Source organism: Sapajus apella, unplaced genomic scaffold (genome assembly GCF_009761245.1).
Source record: "Sapajus apella isolate SASKATOON/1434 unplaced genomic scaffold, GSC_monkey_1.0 scaffold12, whole genome shotgun sequence".
Lineage (NCBI taxonomy): Eukaryota > Metazoa > Chordata > Mammalia > Primates > Cebidae > Sapajus > Sapajus apella.
Window position 1 is genome coordinate 26,217,307 of NW_022436952.1, and position 15,474 is coordinate 26,232,780.

General features: G+C 40.6%; 1 long non-coding RNA gene across 2 annotated transcripts in view; it reads left to right on the forward strand.

The window, feature by feature from the left end:
• The first annotated feature begins 917 nt into the window (after positions 1-917).
• The window catches only part of LOC116553266, a 36,061-nt gene continuing 21,504 nt past the window's right edge, over positions 918-15,474 (forward strand). For both annotated transcript variants that reach the window (XR_004269680.1, XR_004269679.1), the window contains exons 1-3: positions 918-4,303; positions 6,162-6,271; positions 13,648-13,885. This is a non-coding gene — a long non-coding RNA (uncharacterized LOC116553266). The remainder of the gene's footprint in view (positions 4,304-6,161; positions 6,272-13,647; positions 13,886-15,474) is intronic.

Below are 15,474 nucleotides of genomic sequence, written 5' to 3' on the forward strand. Positions count from 1 at the left end.
GTTCTTTTTCTTGCCTAATTGCTCTGGCTAGGACTTCTAGTACTACTTCATGGTACTAGAAGTAGTGAGTATGGATATCCTTGCTTGTTCCTGATCTTGGAGGAAAACTTTTGACTTTCACTGTTGAGTATGACTAGCTGTGGGCTTGTCATGTATGGCCTTATTATGTTGAGTTACATTATTCAGTACCTAATTTGTTGAGAAATTTTTATCATGAAAAGATGTTAAGTTTTGTCAAATTCTTTTTCTGCATCTATTGAGATGATTATTTTTATTTTGCAATCTGTTAATGTAATGGATCACATTTATTGATTTGTATATTTTGAACCATTTTCTCATCCCAGGAATAAATCTAACTTGATCATGGTGTATTATTCTTTTAATGTATTGTTGAATTTTGTTTGCCAGCATTTTTATTGAGGATTTTTGTATTTGTGTTTATCAGGGATATTGCCTTGTAATTTTCTTTTCTTGTAGTGTTTTTATCTGGCTTTGGGATCAGGGTAATGCTGGTCTTGTAAAAAGAGTTTAGAAGTGTTCCCTCCTCTTTAATTTTTGGAAAAATTTGAGAAAGATTGGCATTAATTCTTCTTTAAAGGGTTGTAGAATTCAGCAGTGAAGCCATCTAGTCTTTATTAGTGCCCTGTTCAGATTTTGTATTTCTTCTGACTTAGTTTTGTAGGTTGTAAGTTCTGAGAATTTATCCATTTTTTTATGCTACCCAATTTGTTGGTGTCTAATTGATCACAGTAGCCTCTTATGATCCTTTGTATTTTTGTGGTATCAGTTGGAATGACTCATCTTTCATTTACAATTTTATTTACATCTGGTCTCTTTTTTTTTTTCTTAGTTTAGCTAAGGGTTTGTCAATTTTGTTTTTTTCAAAAAACCGACTCTTTGTTTTGTTGATTTTTAAAAATTGTTTTTCTCGTCTCTATTTCATTTATTTCTGTTCTACATTTTATTATTCCTTTTACTAACTTTGGGCTTTGTTATTTTTCTATTTCTTTGGGGTATAACTTTAGGTTGTTTATGTGAGATCTTTTCTTCTATTAATGTAATCATTTGTTGCTATAAAATTCCCTTCAATAACTGCTTTTGCTGCATCCCATACATCCCATTTTGTTTGTTTGTTTTTTCCAGTTTTGTTTGTTTCAAGGTATTTTTGTCTCTGCTTTTAATTTCTTTTTTGACCCATTGGTTTTTCAGGAGTGTGTTGCTTAATATCTATATATTGTGAGTTTTCCAATTTTTCTCCTATTATTGATTTCTAGTTTCATTTCATTGTGATTGGAAAAGATATTTCACATGATTTCAATCTCCATAAATTTGTCAAGATTTATTTTGTTGCTTAACATGTGATCTATCCTGGAGAATGTTCCATGTGGCTTTCAGAATGTGTATTTTGCTTCTGTTGGATAGAATGTTATGTATATGTTCATTATATCTGTTTTGTATCTAGTGTTTAACTCCACTGTTTCCTTATTTATTTTCTGTCTGGATGATCCATCCATTGTTGGGTGGGGTATGGATTTCTTCTACTATGTATTACTATTTTATGTCTTCCTGATGAATTGATCCTTTTGTTAGTATATATAATGACTTTCTTTGTCTCTTATGACAGTTTTTGACTTGAAGTCTATTTTATCTCATATAAATATAGCCACCTGTGCTCTCTTTTGTTTATTTTTATGGGATGTGGTTTTCATCCATTCATTTTCAGGCTATTTGTGTTCCTTTCTTCCTCTCTTGCTGTCTTCCTTTGTGGCTTCTTTATTATTATTATTTGTGGTAGTATGCTTTGATTCTTTTCTTTTTATCTTTTTTGTATCTACTACAGGTTTTTGTGTGTGTGATTACCATGAGGCTTATATAAAACATCTTGCAGTTATAATAGTATATTTTAAGCTGATAACAATTTTTATTACATACAAAGACTGTACACTTTCACTTCTCCCCCATATTCTATATTATTTATAACACAATTTACATCTTTTTATATTGTGTATCCAACTATATGCCATCATCACAGTATTACAGAATTCTGAGTTTGACTATATACTTACGTTTATCAGTGAGTATATGTTTTCATGTTGCTAATACATGTTCCTTTCATTTCAACTTGAAGATCTCCCTTTCACATTTCTTGTTAGGCAAGTCCAGGGGTGATGAACTTCCTCAGTTTTGGTTTGTCTGGGAAGGTCTTTATCTTTCTTTCCTTTTTGAAGGATGGCTTTACTGGGTATGTTTTTGGTTGGCAGTTTTTTTTTCTTTCAGCACTTTGAGCATATCATTCCACTTTCTCTTGGTCTGCAGGGTTTTTGGCGAGAAACCCATTGATAGTCTTATGGAGGTTCCTTTGTATGTGTTGAGTTGTTTTTCTTTTGCTGCTTTAAAAATTCTCTGGTAAAAAGAATTTGAGGAGGTTAAAAAATAAAATAAAACAAAAATTTAAAAAATCTCTCTTTGTCTTTGATTTTTGACTATTTGATTATAATGTGTCTTGGTGAAGACCTTTTTATTCTCAATGTATATGTAGTTCTTTGGGTTTAATGGATCTGGGTGTTTTTTTTTTTCTCTTTACAGATTTGGAAGGTTTTCTGTTATTTTATTTTTTGTAGTTTTTACAGTTTTATTTAAACAGAACGTGCACATGAGCTGTCTACTCATTTTCTTCACTGCACAGCTTGGCATTGGGGTTAGTGACTCTGATGGCCAGCAGGCAGCTCTTTCCACGATGGCTTTGTGGTTCTTGGAGGAAACATTGTAAGCAATCTCAGCACAGTAAGATTTGTTGCACATCAGCAGCACTTCCAGGTCCTTCATGTTGTGGACCAGGAACTTTTGGAAGCCACTGGGCTGCATATGCTTTGTTTTTTTGTTGCTCCTATAACCAGTGTTGGGCATCAAGATCTGGCCCTTGAACCTTCCGCGAACCCTGTTGTCAATATCTCTGGGTTTCTGCCAGTTACGCTTAATTTTGACATATCAGTCTGACTGGTGCCAGATGAACTTCTTCGTTCTCTTTTTGTGATCTTGGACTTTACAAGGGGTCTGAGGGTGGCCATGATGCCAAGGAGGAGATGGCTGCCACCTTGGCAATGCCAAGGAAGAGAGCCATTATATTTTAAAATAAGCTTTCTTTCCCTTTCTCTTTCTCTGGTCCTTTTGGGATTTCTGTGATATGTATATTATTTTACTTGATGTTTTCATAAGTCCAGCAGAGTTGAGCCAGCTGCTAAGACCCATGCCTGTTGTTAATGTTCATGTTCTCTCTCTGCAGCAGTTAATGTGGGCCATGCACAATGGTATTGGGCCCCATATATGGTGGGGTAGGTCATGTAGGGTACATAGACTTGTTGGGTGGGGTTCCTCAGGTGAGTCATCTGGTGAGATTTGTGGGCAAATCTCCTGCTGGGGCCTGTGAGCTAGTTGGCAGAATCTGTGGTTGGTTGTTGAAACCACATGCCAGTTTCTGTGCACTTCACTCCCTTCTCCCTGTTTCTAGGTGATCAGTCATCTGTATTCTGGGCAGGGAGAGACATAAGTGAGCCTCCTGGTCAGTGTTCTTCAAGTCTGGGGAAGCTAGGTGTTCACTATACTTTCACCTTCCCCTGTGGGAGAAATGGAAGGCCAAAAAAGCTTCCCTCAGCACAAGCTGTGCCTCTGTGGGGAAGGGATAATGCAGGTAAAGTGGAACTGCACGTGTTACCCTTTTCAGTGCTTCCACTCTTGGGTTGATTTGCTCCAGTGGCATGATGGAACCTCAGCCAGACTCCAGGCCTCCCACGTAGTGATTCTCATCTGTCACTGCCTGCCTTAACTGGTGTTTCTATAGGGGGATGAGAGCTGGAACATCCTACCCTGCCGTGCTACTGATTTCACTCCTGACTGAATTTTGAAGAATGAACAGAACTCACTAGATGTATAAGGAGAAAAGAGCATCCTAAGCAGAGGGAACTCCAGTTACAAAGGCAGAGAAATTTAATCTATCAAGGTGTTTGTGATGGACAGTAAGTTTTTTGTGGGACTGGGGTGTAGGGTTCATGGAAGGAGACAGTAGGAGTGTGTAATTGGAAAGCTAGTCAGAGGCCAGATTACCGTGGGCTCATATGGACAGTGAAAACTATAAAGGAAAATGGAAAACTTGTGATGGCTCTACTCATTGAAATTTACCAGTGAAGACTTTTCCTTCTATCTGAGCAGGATTTTAGACATGGATTCATCAACGAGCAGTTGCAGTACTGTACGTGAGAGAAGTCAGGAGTGATAGTGGAGCTAAGAGACAGAGACATCAGGAAAGGTATGTGCAGTCACAGTTTGAGATGGGCAATAAGAGGAGTTCATTCAACTAATATTTGCTAAGTATCTACCACATACCCTCAAACTTGTAGAAATTGAAGACACAGCAGTGAACAAAGAGAAGAAAATCCCACTCTTATTCTGTTACATATGTTTGCTATATCTATACATATTTTTTTTTCTGGAATATTTAAAAGCAAATCCCAGACGTCATGTAATTTCACCTTTGAATATTTTAGTATGTGTCTCTAACTGATAAGGACTTTAAAAGTACATAGCCATCATACATAACTACCATATCATTTATCATAATATATAATACCATGATATCATTTCAGAGTTATTATGCATTTATATTTTCACTAGTGTTTAAAATGTCTTTTTAAAATTAGTTACTTTGGGCCAGTTGTGGTGGCTCATGCCTGTGATCCCAGTACTTTGGGAGGTAGAGGTGAGCGGATCACTTGCAGGCCAGGAGTTCACGTCCAGCCTGGCCAACATGGTGAAACCCCATCTGTACTAAAAATGCAAAAATTAGCCGGACGTGGTGGCGTGCACCTATAGTCCCAGCTACTTGGGAGGCTGAGGCAGGAGAATCACTTGAACCTCACAGGCAGAGGTTGCAGTGAGCAGAGAGTGCGCCACTGCACTCCATCCTGGGTGACAGAGCAACTCTGTCTCAAAAAATAACTAACTAACTAAATAAAATTAGGTGCTTTGGATCTGGGTTCAAATAAGGGCCATATATTGTATTTAGTTGACATATCTCTTGTCGTTATCAAAATCTAACAATTTCCTATCCTTCCTTTGATATTCTTTTATGCCTCTCAAAATTTTTTTATTTTAAAATTATCATACAGTAAAATTAGCTTTCTGGTATACAGTTCTATACATTTTAACACATGTATAGATTGATGTAATCATGACCACAGTCAGTATACAGAACAGTTTTTTCACCTGCATGTGTGGGGTAGGAGGAGATTTGGTGGTTGATCATCTATGACACACTGTTAAATACCCCCTTGATTTTGGGTCTATGGCTCACCTTTCCACCTTGAATCTCCCTGGGCTGAGACTTTCCAGGTTCTGTGGGGGTTTAATGTCTCACTTTCCATTGGGTTACTCTTCGTCAGGGTTAGGAAGATTAAATTGCCAAAGGTTCCACACTGTATTGTGGAATTCAGATTCGAACCCAGGTTTTCCATCTTCAAACCTCTCTATTTAAAATTTATTGTATAAAACTAGAAAAAGTCTGAGCACATAGAGTACCAGAAGAACCAATTTCAGAATATAGATGCAGGATTCCTAAATAAAATATTAACAAGCTGAATCTAGCACAAATTAATGAAAAAAATCTATGAATGGTAGATAATAAATAAATATGAAGTAAAATGAGGAACCATTTTTGTGTATAGGTTACTAACTTAGCAGAGATTTTAAGAGAAATACTATCCACTACAGGCAATAGATGGAGAAAACAGGCATTCTTATATGTTTCTAGTGTGAAAACAAATTGGTACCACCATTCAAGGGGTCAATTTTACTATCTATAACAAAACTCTTAATATTTCCCAACTTTTAACCCAGAAGTTTCACCTCTAGGAATTTATTTTCAGGAAGCAATCATGATATTTATAAAAATTTAACTATGAGGATATTCATTTCAGTGTTATTTATAATATTGAAAAAACTAATAATAATATATCTGTCCACTAACATGGACTTCATAAAATAAATTAAAATACAAGACACAAAATAATATTGAAGAATAATGTTAATAACATGAATGTATGATAATGTTATATTAAATGAAATACCTAGTTTCAAAACAGTGTTTTTTTTTTTTTTTGTATTACAAGGGATTCTTTCTGTTGCAAGTAATGAAAAGTCAACTAAAAATGGCTTATGAGAAAGAAAAGGAAGATATTGATTCATAAAAATGGAAAATCCATGTTCACAAGGCCTTCAGGTAAGGTTGCATCCAGCTTCATCATCAGTAATTGGTTTCCATCTCTTGGTTTGGCTTTACTTTCAGATAGACACTCTAAAAACATTGGTAAAGAGAGCTACCAGCAGCTCTGGGATTATGCTTTACCAACTAATAACCTAACAGGAAAAGAGTATTTCCTTTCAAATCATTCCAACAAAAATCCTAGTGCTGAATCTCATTGGTCAGGTCTGGCTCATGTACTCCTCTCCTCTTTTTTTTTTTTTTTAATTGCATTTTAGCTTTGGGGATACATGTGAAGAACATGCAAGATTGTTGCATAGGTACACACATGGCAGTGTGATTTGCTGCCTTCCTCCCCATCACCTATATCTGGCATTCCTCCCCATGCTATCTCTCCCCAGTACTCCTCTCCTTAACTGAGAGGTGGTGTGAATCCCATTTGAACTATGTCATCATAATGATAGCTGAAATTTATAGAGTATTGACTATGCGTCAGATTATGATTCTGAGTCCCATGATTTTATGTGTAAGTTTGGGCAATTTAACCTTCCTAAGCCGGAAAAGAACACATAATCTGTGTCCTCTGTATGATTTCACTAAATTCTCTTGGCAATCCTTGTGAAACAGACTCTATGTCCATCCTCATTTTATGGAGGAAAACACTGAAGCTCAGGCAGATTAATTATTGTCTTAATCTATTTAGCATTGCTATAAAGGAATACCTGAGGCTGGGTAATTTCTTTCTTTTCTTTTCTTTTTTTGACACAGAGTTTTACTCTTATTGCCCAGGCTGGAGTGCAATGGCGTGATCTGAGCTCACTGCAACCTCCGCCTCCTGGGTTCAAGTGATTCTCCTGCCTCAGCCTCCTGAGTAGCTGGGATTACTGGTTTATGCCACCACGCCCGGCTAATTTTGTATCTAGTAGAGACGGGGTTTCTCCATGTTGGTCAGGCTGGTCTTGAACTCCTGACCTCAGGTGATACACCCACCTCGGCCTCCCAAAGTGCTGGGATTATAGGCGTGAGCCACTGCGCCCGGCCAGGCTGGGTAATTTCTAAAGAAAAGAGGCTTCTTTGGTTCATAGTTCCGTAGGCTCTGCAAGAAGCACGGCACTGGCATCTGCATCAGATGAGGGCCTCAGGCTGCTTCTACTAATGGTGGAAGGTGAAGGGGAGCCAGTGTATGCAGAGATCACATGGCGAGAGAGGACGTAAGGTGTGGAGGCGGTGCCAGGCTCTTTTTAACAATCAGTTTTCCTGGTAAGGAATAGAGGAAGAACTTACCCTTGAGGGAAGGCACTAATATATTGATAAGGGACCTACCCCCATGACCCAAAAACCTCTCATTGGGCCCCACCTTCAACATTAGGGATCAAATTTCAACATGGGATGTGGAGGGAACAAACATCCAAACTAAAGCAAGTTGATTATATAAGTTGAAAGAATTAGCAAATGATGCATTCACTCACGTGGACTGAGAATACGGGAGGCAGCAGCTCTTCAAAGAAGAATCAGATGCTGCTTCAGACATTGACTAGAAAGCCCAAAACAAAGTAAAGGAAAACAAAACAACCCCATAGAATAAACAAGGATATGAAAACTTTAAAAGTCTGCTATTAATATACTTGGAAAGGTACAAAATATATTGCACCCATGTTATAAGAACAGAGTAAGATTATGATACTTTTTTTTTTGAGACAGAGTCTTGCTCTGTCGCCAGGCTGGAGTGCAGTGGCGCGATCTCTGCTCGCTGCAACCTCCACCTCCCAGGTTCAAGGGATTCTCCTGCCTCAGCCTCCCAAGTAGCTGGGACTTACAGGTGTGTGCTACCATGTCTGGCTAGTTTTTTGTATTTTAGTAGAGACGGGGTTTCTCCATGTTGGTCAGGCTGGTCTTGAACACCCGACCTCAGGTGATCCGCCTGCCTTGGCCTCCCAAAGTGCTGGGATTACAGGCATGAGCCACTGCACCCAGTCAATAAATTTTAAGAGAATAAAAAGGGCCCTTAAAAAGTGAAGCAAGAGAGTAGACCTGAAAAATGTGACAGAAGAGTTGGAAGATAAACTTGAAGAAATGGCCCAAGAAGACGTAGAGTTGGAAAATAGGAGAGAAAAGATAGAGAAGATTAAAGTTAAGGCTGGACTGTTCAATATCTGAATAATAGGTGTTCAAGAGAGAAAAAGAATATGTAGGAGAGGCAGTCGTCATAAAAACCATACAGAAAGTTTACTCAAAACTCAGGAAGGCCGGGCGCAGTGGCCTGTGCCTGTATTCCCAGCTACTCGGGAGGCTGAGGCGGGAGGATCGCGTGAGCCCAGGAGTTCTGGGCTGCAGTGTGCTATGCTGATCGGGTGTCCGCACTAAGATCGGCATCAATATGGTGACCTCCCGGGAGCGGGGGACCACCAGGTTGCCTAAGGAGAGGTGAACTGGCCCAGGTCGGAAACGGAGCAGGTCAAAACTCCCGTGCTGATCAGTAGTGGGATCGCGCCTGTGAATAGCCACTGCACTCCAGCCTGGGCAACATAGCGAGACCCTGTCTCTTAAAAAAAAAAAGAAAAGAAAAAACTCACGAAGGACATGAGTTTCCAGATTGAAAATGTTCTTCAAGTGCCTAGAGAAATGTATGAAAAAAGACTTGTCAAGACACATTACCATGGAATTTCAGAACACAGAGTCCAAGAGATCTTGAAAGCTTAGACAGCAAGGGAGAGGGTACATACGCAGATCAAATATAAAGGACTGGGCATCAGCTTTGGCTTTGCCTGCTTCAATAGACAATGGTAGAGGCAAGAGACACCAGAGCAAAGCTTGTCAAATTCTTTTTTTTTTTTTTTTTTTTTGAGAAAGAGGGTTTCTCATTTTTCCCAGGCTAGAGTGCAATGGCGCGATCTCGGCTCACCGCAACCTCCGCCTCCTGGGTTCAGGTAATTCTCCTGCCTCAGCCTTCTGAGTAGCTGGGATTACAGGCACGCACCACCATGCCCAGCTAATTTTTTGTATTTTTAGTAGAGACGGGGTTTCACCATGTTGACCAGGATGGTCTCCATCTCTTGACCTCGTGATCCACCCGCCTCGGCCTCCCAAAGTGCTGGGATTACAGGCTTGAGCCACCGCGCCCAGCCAAAGCTTGTCAAATTCTTAAGAAAAACTATTTCCAGCCTAGAATTCTGCACCCAGCTAAATTAGCAATCAAATATGAGTGTAAAATAAGGACATTTTCAGATGTGCAAGATTTACTTCCCATGCATTCTTTCTTAAGGAGCTGCTGGAGGCTGTGCTTCTTGAATGAGAGGACAAGCCAAGAAAAAGAACATATGGGACACAACAGATAGGGATCTAACATAGGAGGGTGGCGAGGGGACTCTAGGATAAGGGTGATGGGAGAGCCCAGAATGGCAGTTACGCACTAGGTGCAGAAGGAAACAAGTCCAGCTTGAAGCAGTGGGACACTGGGACTCCAGGGAGAGACATACTGAGGGTTTCCATCACCACTGTCCCCGCTGCCATCAGGCTAACTCTCTTTTTTGAGGTGGAGTCTCGCTCTGTGGCCAGGCTGGAGTGCAGTGGTGCAATCTCGGCTCACTGCAACCTCCACCTCCCGGGTTCAAGCAATTCTCCTGCCTCAGCCTCCCGTGTAGCTGGGATTACAGGCATGCTCCCACCACCATGCCCAGCTAATTTTTGTATTTTTAGTAGAGACAGGGTTTCACCATGTTGGCCAGGATGGTCTCGATCTCTTGACTTCATGATCCTCCTGCCATGGCCTCCCAAAGCGTTGGGATTACATGCGTGAGCCACCACACCTGGCCCATGCTAACTTTTAAATCAAGAACTAAATACCCAGAGTCTGCCCCAGATTTTTCTCTGTGTTTATCTTATTTTGACCACATGCTGATAAAGTTCCTGCTCGTTCCTCCATGCTCTGATGCTTGAGCTACTGTGGGTCTCATCTAGTAATGTTCTGCTTTGACTTCTGGGAAGTGGAGGGGAAGTCATGATGAGCAGAATATACAGAACAGCCCTCTCCTTCTGACTATATCCTGGCCAGACATCTAAAACCTGGCCCATCCTCCAGTGCCACCGCATGTCTCACCTGTGCTGAGCCCAGCATTTCCCAGTGTTACTCATCATCTTACTCAAAGATTTTCTCATAAAAGCTTTTATAAACGCTTAGGGAAGCTGAAGCCAGATAATGACGCAGAGGCTGTTCAGTTTATCTTCTCCTCCTGAGCCTTCCTCAAACAGTGGTAACGTCACCCTTTCCTTATCCTTCTAGATTGGTGCTTGCTGCTCAGTTTTTCAAGATGAAAGTTGTCATGTTGTTTAGGGTTGCATTTATAGGTGGAAAACTGTAAAAGAAACAAGAGAATGAGTGACAGAAGTCGTCATTGCGGTTATCACTGGGGGTGGACAAGAGACTGCAATTGGGGAGGGATAAACAGAGGCTTCTAAAGGACTGGTTATATTTTGTGTCTTTTTTTTTTTTTTTTGAGATGGAGTCTCACTCTGTCACCCAGGCTGAAGTGCAGTGGCGCAATCACAGCTCACTGCAACCTCCACCTCCCGGGTTCAAGCGATTCTTCTGCCTCAGCCTCCCAAGTAGTTGGGATTACAGGCACCTGCCACTACGCCTAGCTAATTTTTGTATTTTTAGCAGAGACGGGGTGTCACCATATTGGCCAGGCTGGCCTCAAACTCCTGACCTTGTGATCTGCCTGCCTTGGTGTCCCAAAGTGCTGGGATTACAGGTATGAGCCAACACACCTGGCCTATATTTTATATCTTAAACGGGGTGGATGATTATTTATCTTATTATGTTAGGTTGGTGCAAAAGTAATTGCGGCTTTTGCCCTTACTTTTTTTAATAATTTTTATAATTTTCCACCGGGTTTTCGCTCTTGTTACCCAGACTGGAGTGCAATGGCGCGATCTCGGCTCACCGCAACCTCCGCCTCCTGGGTTCAGGCAATTCTCCTGCCTCAGCCTCCTGAGTAGCTGGGATTACAGGCACGCGCCACCATGCCCAGCTAATTTTTTGTATTTTTAGTAGAGACGGGGTTTCACCTTGTTGACCAGGATGGTCTCGATCTCTTGACCTCGTGATCCACCCGCCTTGGCCTCCCAAAGTGCTGGGATTACAGGCTTGAGCCACCGCGCCCGGCTTGCCCTTACTTTTATTTTGCCATTACTTTTAAATATTCAATCAAGCAAATTTTATCCATCCTTCTATTTGTATGATGCATTTTACAACAAACTATTTTAAAAATCAGGTGCTGTTAATAAAAGAGGAAGTCAATGGAAACAAGTAGAAAGAAGAGATATTTATTCAGAATCTTTGGATAGTAAAAAATACCTGCAAAGGGAAAGGACAAGAAGGGACATTTTATTTCTTTTAAAGTGAAAGCAAGTTTATTAAGAAAATAAAGGAAGAAAAGAATAGGCAGAGCATCTGGGAAGGGACATTTTTTTCCCCCTCTGGCTTTTTTGTGGTTGTTGTGGCAAGCAACAGAGCCCTGCTCAATTTGACTCAAAAAGAGCAGGGGTTGTTTTGAGCCTACACACGGAAGAAACTGGAATAGTAAAACTTAGACAGTGTTTCCTACAGGCATCTCGGTGTGTCTGCTCTGTTTCCTTTAACTATACAGATGCCCCTCGACTTATAATGGGGCTGTGTCCTGATAAACCCATTGTAAATTGAAAATATCATTAAGTCGAAAATGCATGTAATACACCTAACCTAGGCTAAGGTAGCTTAGCCTAGCTTGCCTTAAATGTATTCAGAACACCTGACATTAAAGTTGGCAAAATTATCTAACACACAGCCCATTTTCTATAAAGTGCTGACTATCTCATGCGATGTATTCAATATTATGCTGAAAGCAAAAAGCAGCATGGTTGGATGAGTACTCAAGGTGCAGTTTCTGCTGAATGTGTGTCACTTTTGCACCATCCAAAAGTTGAAAGATACTGAGTTGAACCATTGCAAGTGGGGATTGTCTGTATAACAAATCTCCCCAAAATGTATTGTCTTAAAAATAACAACTACTACTTATTTATTGGCTCAAAATGCTAATCTTTGGGAAGGGATTGACAGGAACAGGTTGGTTCTTCTCTGTGTGGTGTTGGCTGGGCCACCTTTTCTGGGGCTGGAGGATCTAGGTGGCTTCACTCACATGTGTGGCTCAGCAGAGGTGTCTAGAACAGCAAAGGACTGGCCAGGCCAATCTCTCCAGCAGGCAGTCAGTCTTCTTTATTATGGTAGCTCAGGGCTCCAAGAGAAGCAAAGAGCAAGATGTCAAGCCTCTTACTGGTCAAGAACTGGCACCGTGTCACTTCTGCATTCTGTTGGTCAAAGCAAGCCATAGGGCCAGTCTAGAATGCAGGGAGGAGAAACAGATCTCACCTCATGATGGAAGAAGTGCTTACGAGATGAGAAGCATTCTTGGCACCTATTTTTGCAAACAATTTGCTGTACCTATCTTCCACCTCGTAATTTTGGTGTGTACGTGATTTTAGTTTGCTATCACTGAACTCTAACTGTTTTTCTGTCACCTCCAGCTTTATTGCTAACTAGCAGATCTTTTTTTCTGTGTTTAGGTTTAAATTCCTAAGAACAGTTGGTTTAATTAATCTCTTTACCTCGTGTCGGTGGTCGGAGGTCAGAGGCCATCCTATTTTTTTTTCACCGAGTTTTTATTTTGAAAAGCCTTTGGGAGAGTTACAAGAATAGTACCATGACTGTCTCTAGATGCTTCACTTAGATTCGCCAGTTTTAACCTTGGGCACATTTGTTTGATCACACATTCGTTCTCCATGCATATATATATGTACGGAGTTGGTGGAAGTCATCATGACATTTTACCTTTAAATACTTTAGCATATATCTGCTGAGAACAGGGGCGTTCTCTTACATAACCACAACCAAATTACCACACTCAAGAAATTTAACATTTATATACAACTATCATCTAATGTACTAACTATATTTATATTTCTACAATTGCCCATAATGTCCTTTATATATCATTCTTTTTTGATCTAGTATTTAATCAATAATCACATATCAAAATGAGTTACCATGTCTCCCTAATGTTCTTTTCTTTTTTTTGAAAGAGAGGAGGATCTCACTCTGGTCACCCAGGTAGGAATGCAGTGGCTTGATCATGGCTCATTGCACCCTTGACCTCCTGAGTTCAAGTAATCCTCCCGCCTCATTTTTTGATTTTTTTATATGTAGAGATGGGGACTCACTATGTTGCCTAGGCTGGTCTCGAACTGCTGAGCTCAAGTAATCCTCTCGCCTCTGCCTCCCATAGTGTTGGGATTACAGGCATAAGCCTCCCTAATGTTCTTTAATTTAGATAAATTCTCTGTCCTTTTTTGTCTTTTAGGACATTGACATTTTGGAGAGCCTAGGCTAGCTAGTGTACAGTGTCTTTCAATTTGGATTTGCCTGATTGTTGCCTCATGATTAGATTCAGCTTAAACATTTTTTGGCAAGACTACGCCATAGGTGATGTGTGACCAGTCACTTCAGGTGCTACTCTTAGACAATTGCTGGCCAGCTGCCTGTGCGTACTACCATCCCATCCCCACCTTCCATCATTTCCATCACCTGAAGTCTTCCAGGTAAGTTTGGCCACGGAAAGATAATAGTGGATGACTGGAGGGTGGGAAGAGGGGAAAGGCTAGGATATTGCCCCTATTTCTGTCTCCTCTGTGACTGCTTTTCTTTGTGTCTCCAATTCCTCCCCAACAAATGCTCCCTCTGTGGTTTCAGCTCCCCTGGGGAAATGCCCTCTCCTTAGTACTGCTCCTTCTGGTTGGCCTCAACTTCTGTGCTCTGATAAAATGACCTTCTCCCGTTGTTGACTCTTTAGTTCCAGGATGGCAGTTCCTTTCGGCTGTTGCCGACCTCTCAGTTGCCTCATCATCCCATCCTGTGTTTGGCGTCTCAGCTTTTCCATTTCCTCTGTCACCAATTTCCTTATTAACTTTCCTGTTCATTTTGTTTGAAAAGTCTAGGGTGGTGTCTGTTTTCTTGACTAAACCTTGATTAAGATAGTTAGGGTGTTCATTGTCAGTGTGATTTGTGTGACTTGTGGAATGGGGCCACGTGGTAGAAAATAAGGCAGCATTAGCAACAGGAGGTATAAGATGGGAAATTCCTTTATAAGGATAAGTAAGCAGCATAGGCCTCCTCCCTGGTTACACAAAAGGAAATATACAAAAAAGAAACATCTCAAGGTGGTAGAATTTTGTATGATTTTTATATTATTTTTCTTCTTTTCTGTTTATCCAAATTACTATTTTTTTTTTTTTACAATGGACATAGATATTTTTGACATGAAGAAAAATTGCCAGCATGCTGTATTTGTAAACAAATGAAGGAGAATGGTGTGCAGGTGTACATGTTGTACACAATAAGATATTATCAGAGGATGCAAAAATGGCTCACCCCCATCAAAAGACAAAATTACAACAAATTTAGAGACCTTAATTGGCTTTTATTTGCCATTCTAGAATAAGGTAACACCTCATTCTACAAAATAGAATGAGTGCTCTGATGAGCTGAACAGAGGTGGTTGGTTTTATCAGCAGAAAATGGCCAAGGAAAGCAGAAATAGGAAATAAAAGGTAGACGGGTTGTTTCAGAGTTACTTTTGGTAAAGATTAAAGCAGGTGGATTTCCTTATTATACCAGCTAAGATTGTGTTGTTTGGGGATTTGGCTATTATATCTCACTCGCTTGATTTCTTGGAAGGTCAGATAAACAACTTAGTTTTGTCTTGGTGATGTGGAACTGTAGCATGAGTGACTCCATTTTGGTTTGGTCTGTTGGGCTTAGTGTAGGAGCTCAGTCAAAATCAATGGCCTCCTATACATTTTATTTAATACCCCCACAGAAGCATTTAGCTCCCAAATCTTTTTTATTTTTTATTTTTTGACGGAGTCTCGCTCTGTCACCCAGGCTGAAGTGCAGTGGTGCAATCTCGGCTCACTGCAACCTCTGCCTCCCAGGTTCAAGTGATTCTCCTGCCTCAGCCTCCCAAGTAGCTGGAACTACAGATGCATGCCACCAGATCTGGCTAGTTTTTTGTATTTTTAGTAGAGACGGAGTTTCACCATGTTAGCCAGGATGGTCTCCATCTCCTGACCTCGTGATCCGCCCGGCCTCCCAAAGTGCTGGGATTACAGATGTCAGCCACCGTGCCTGG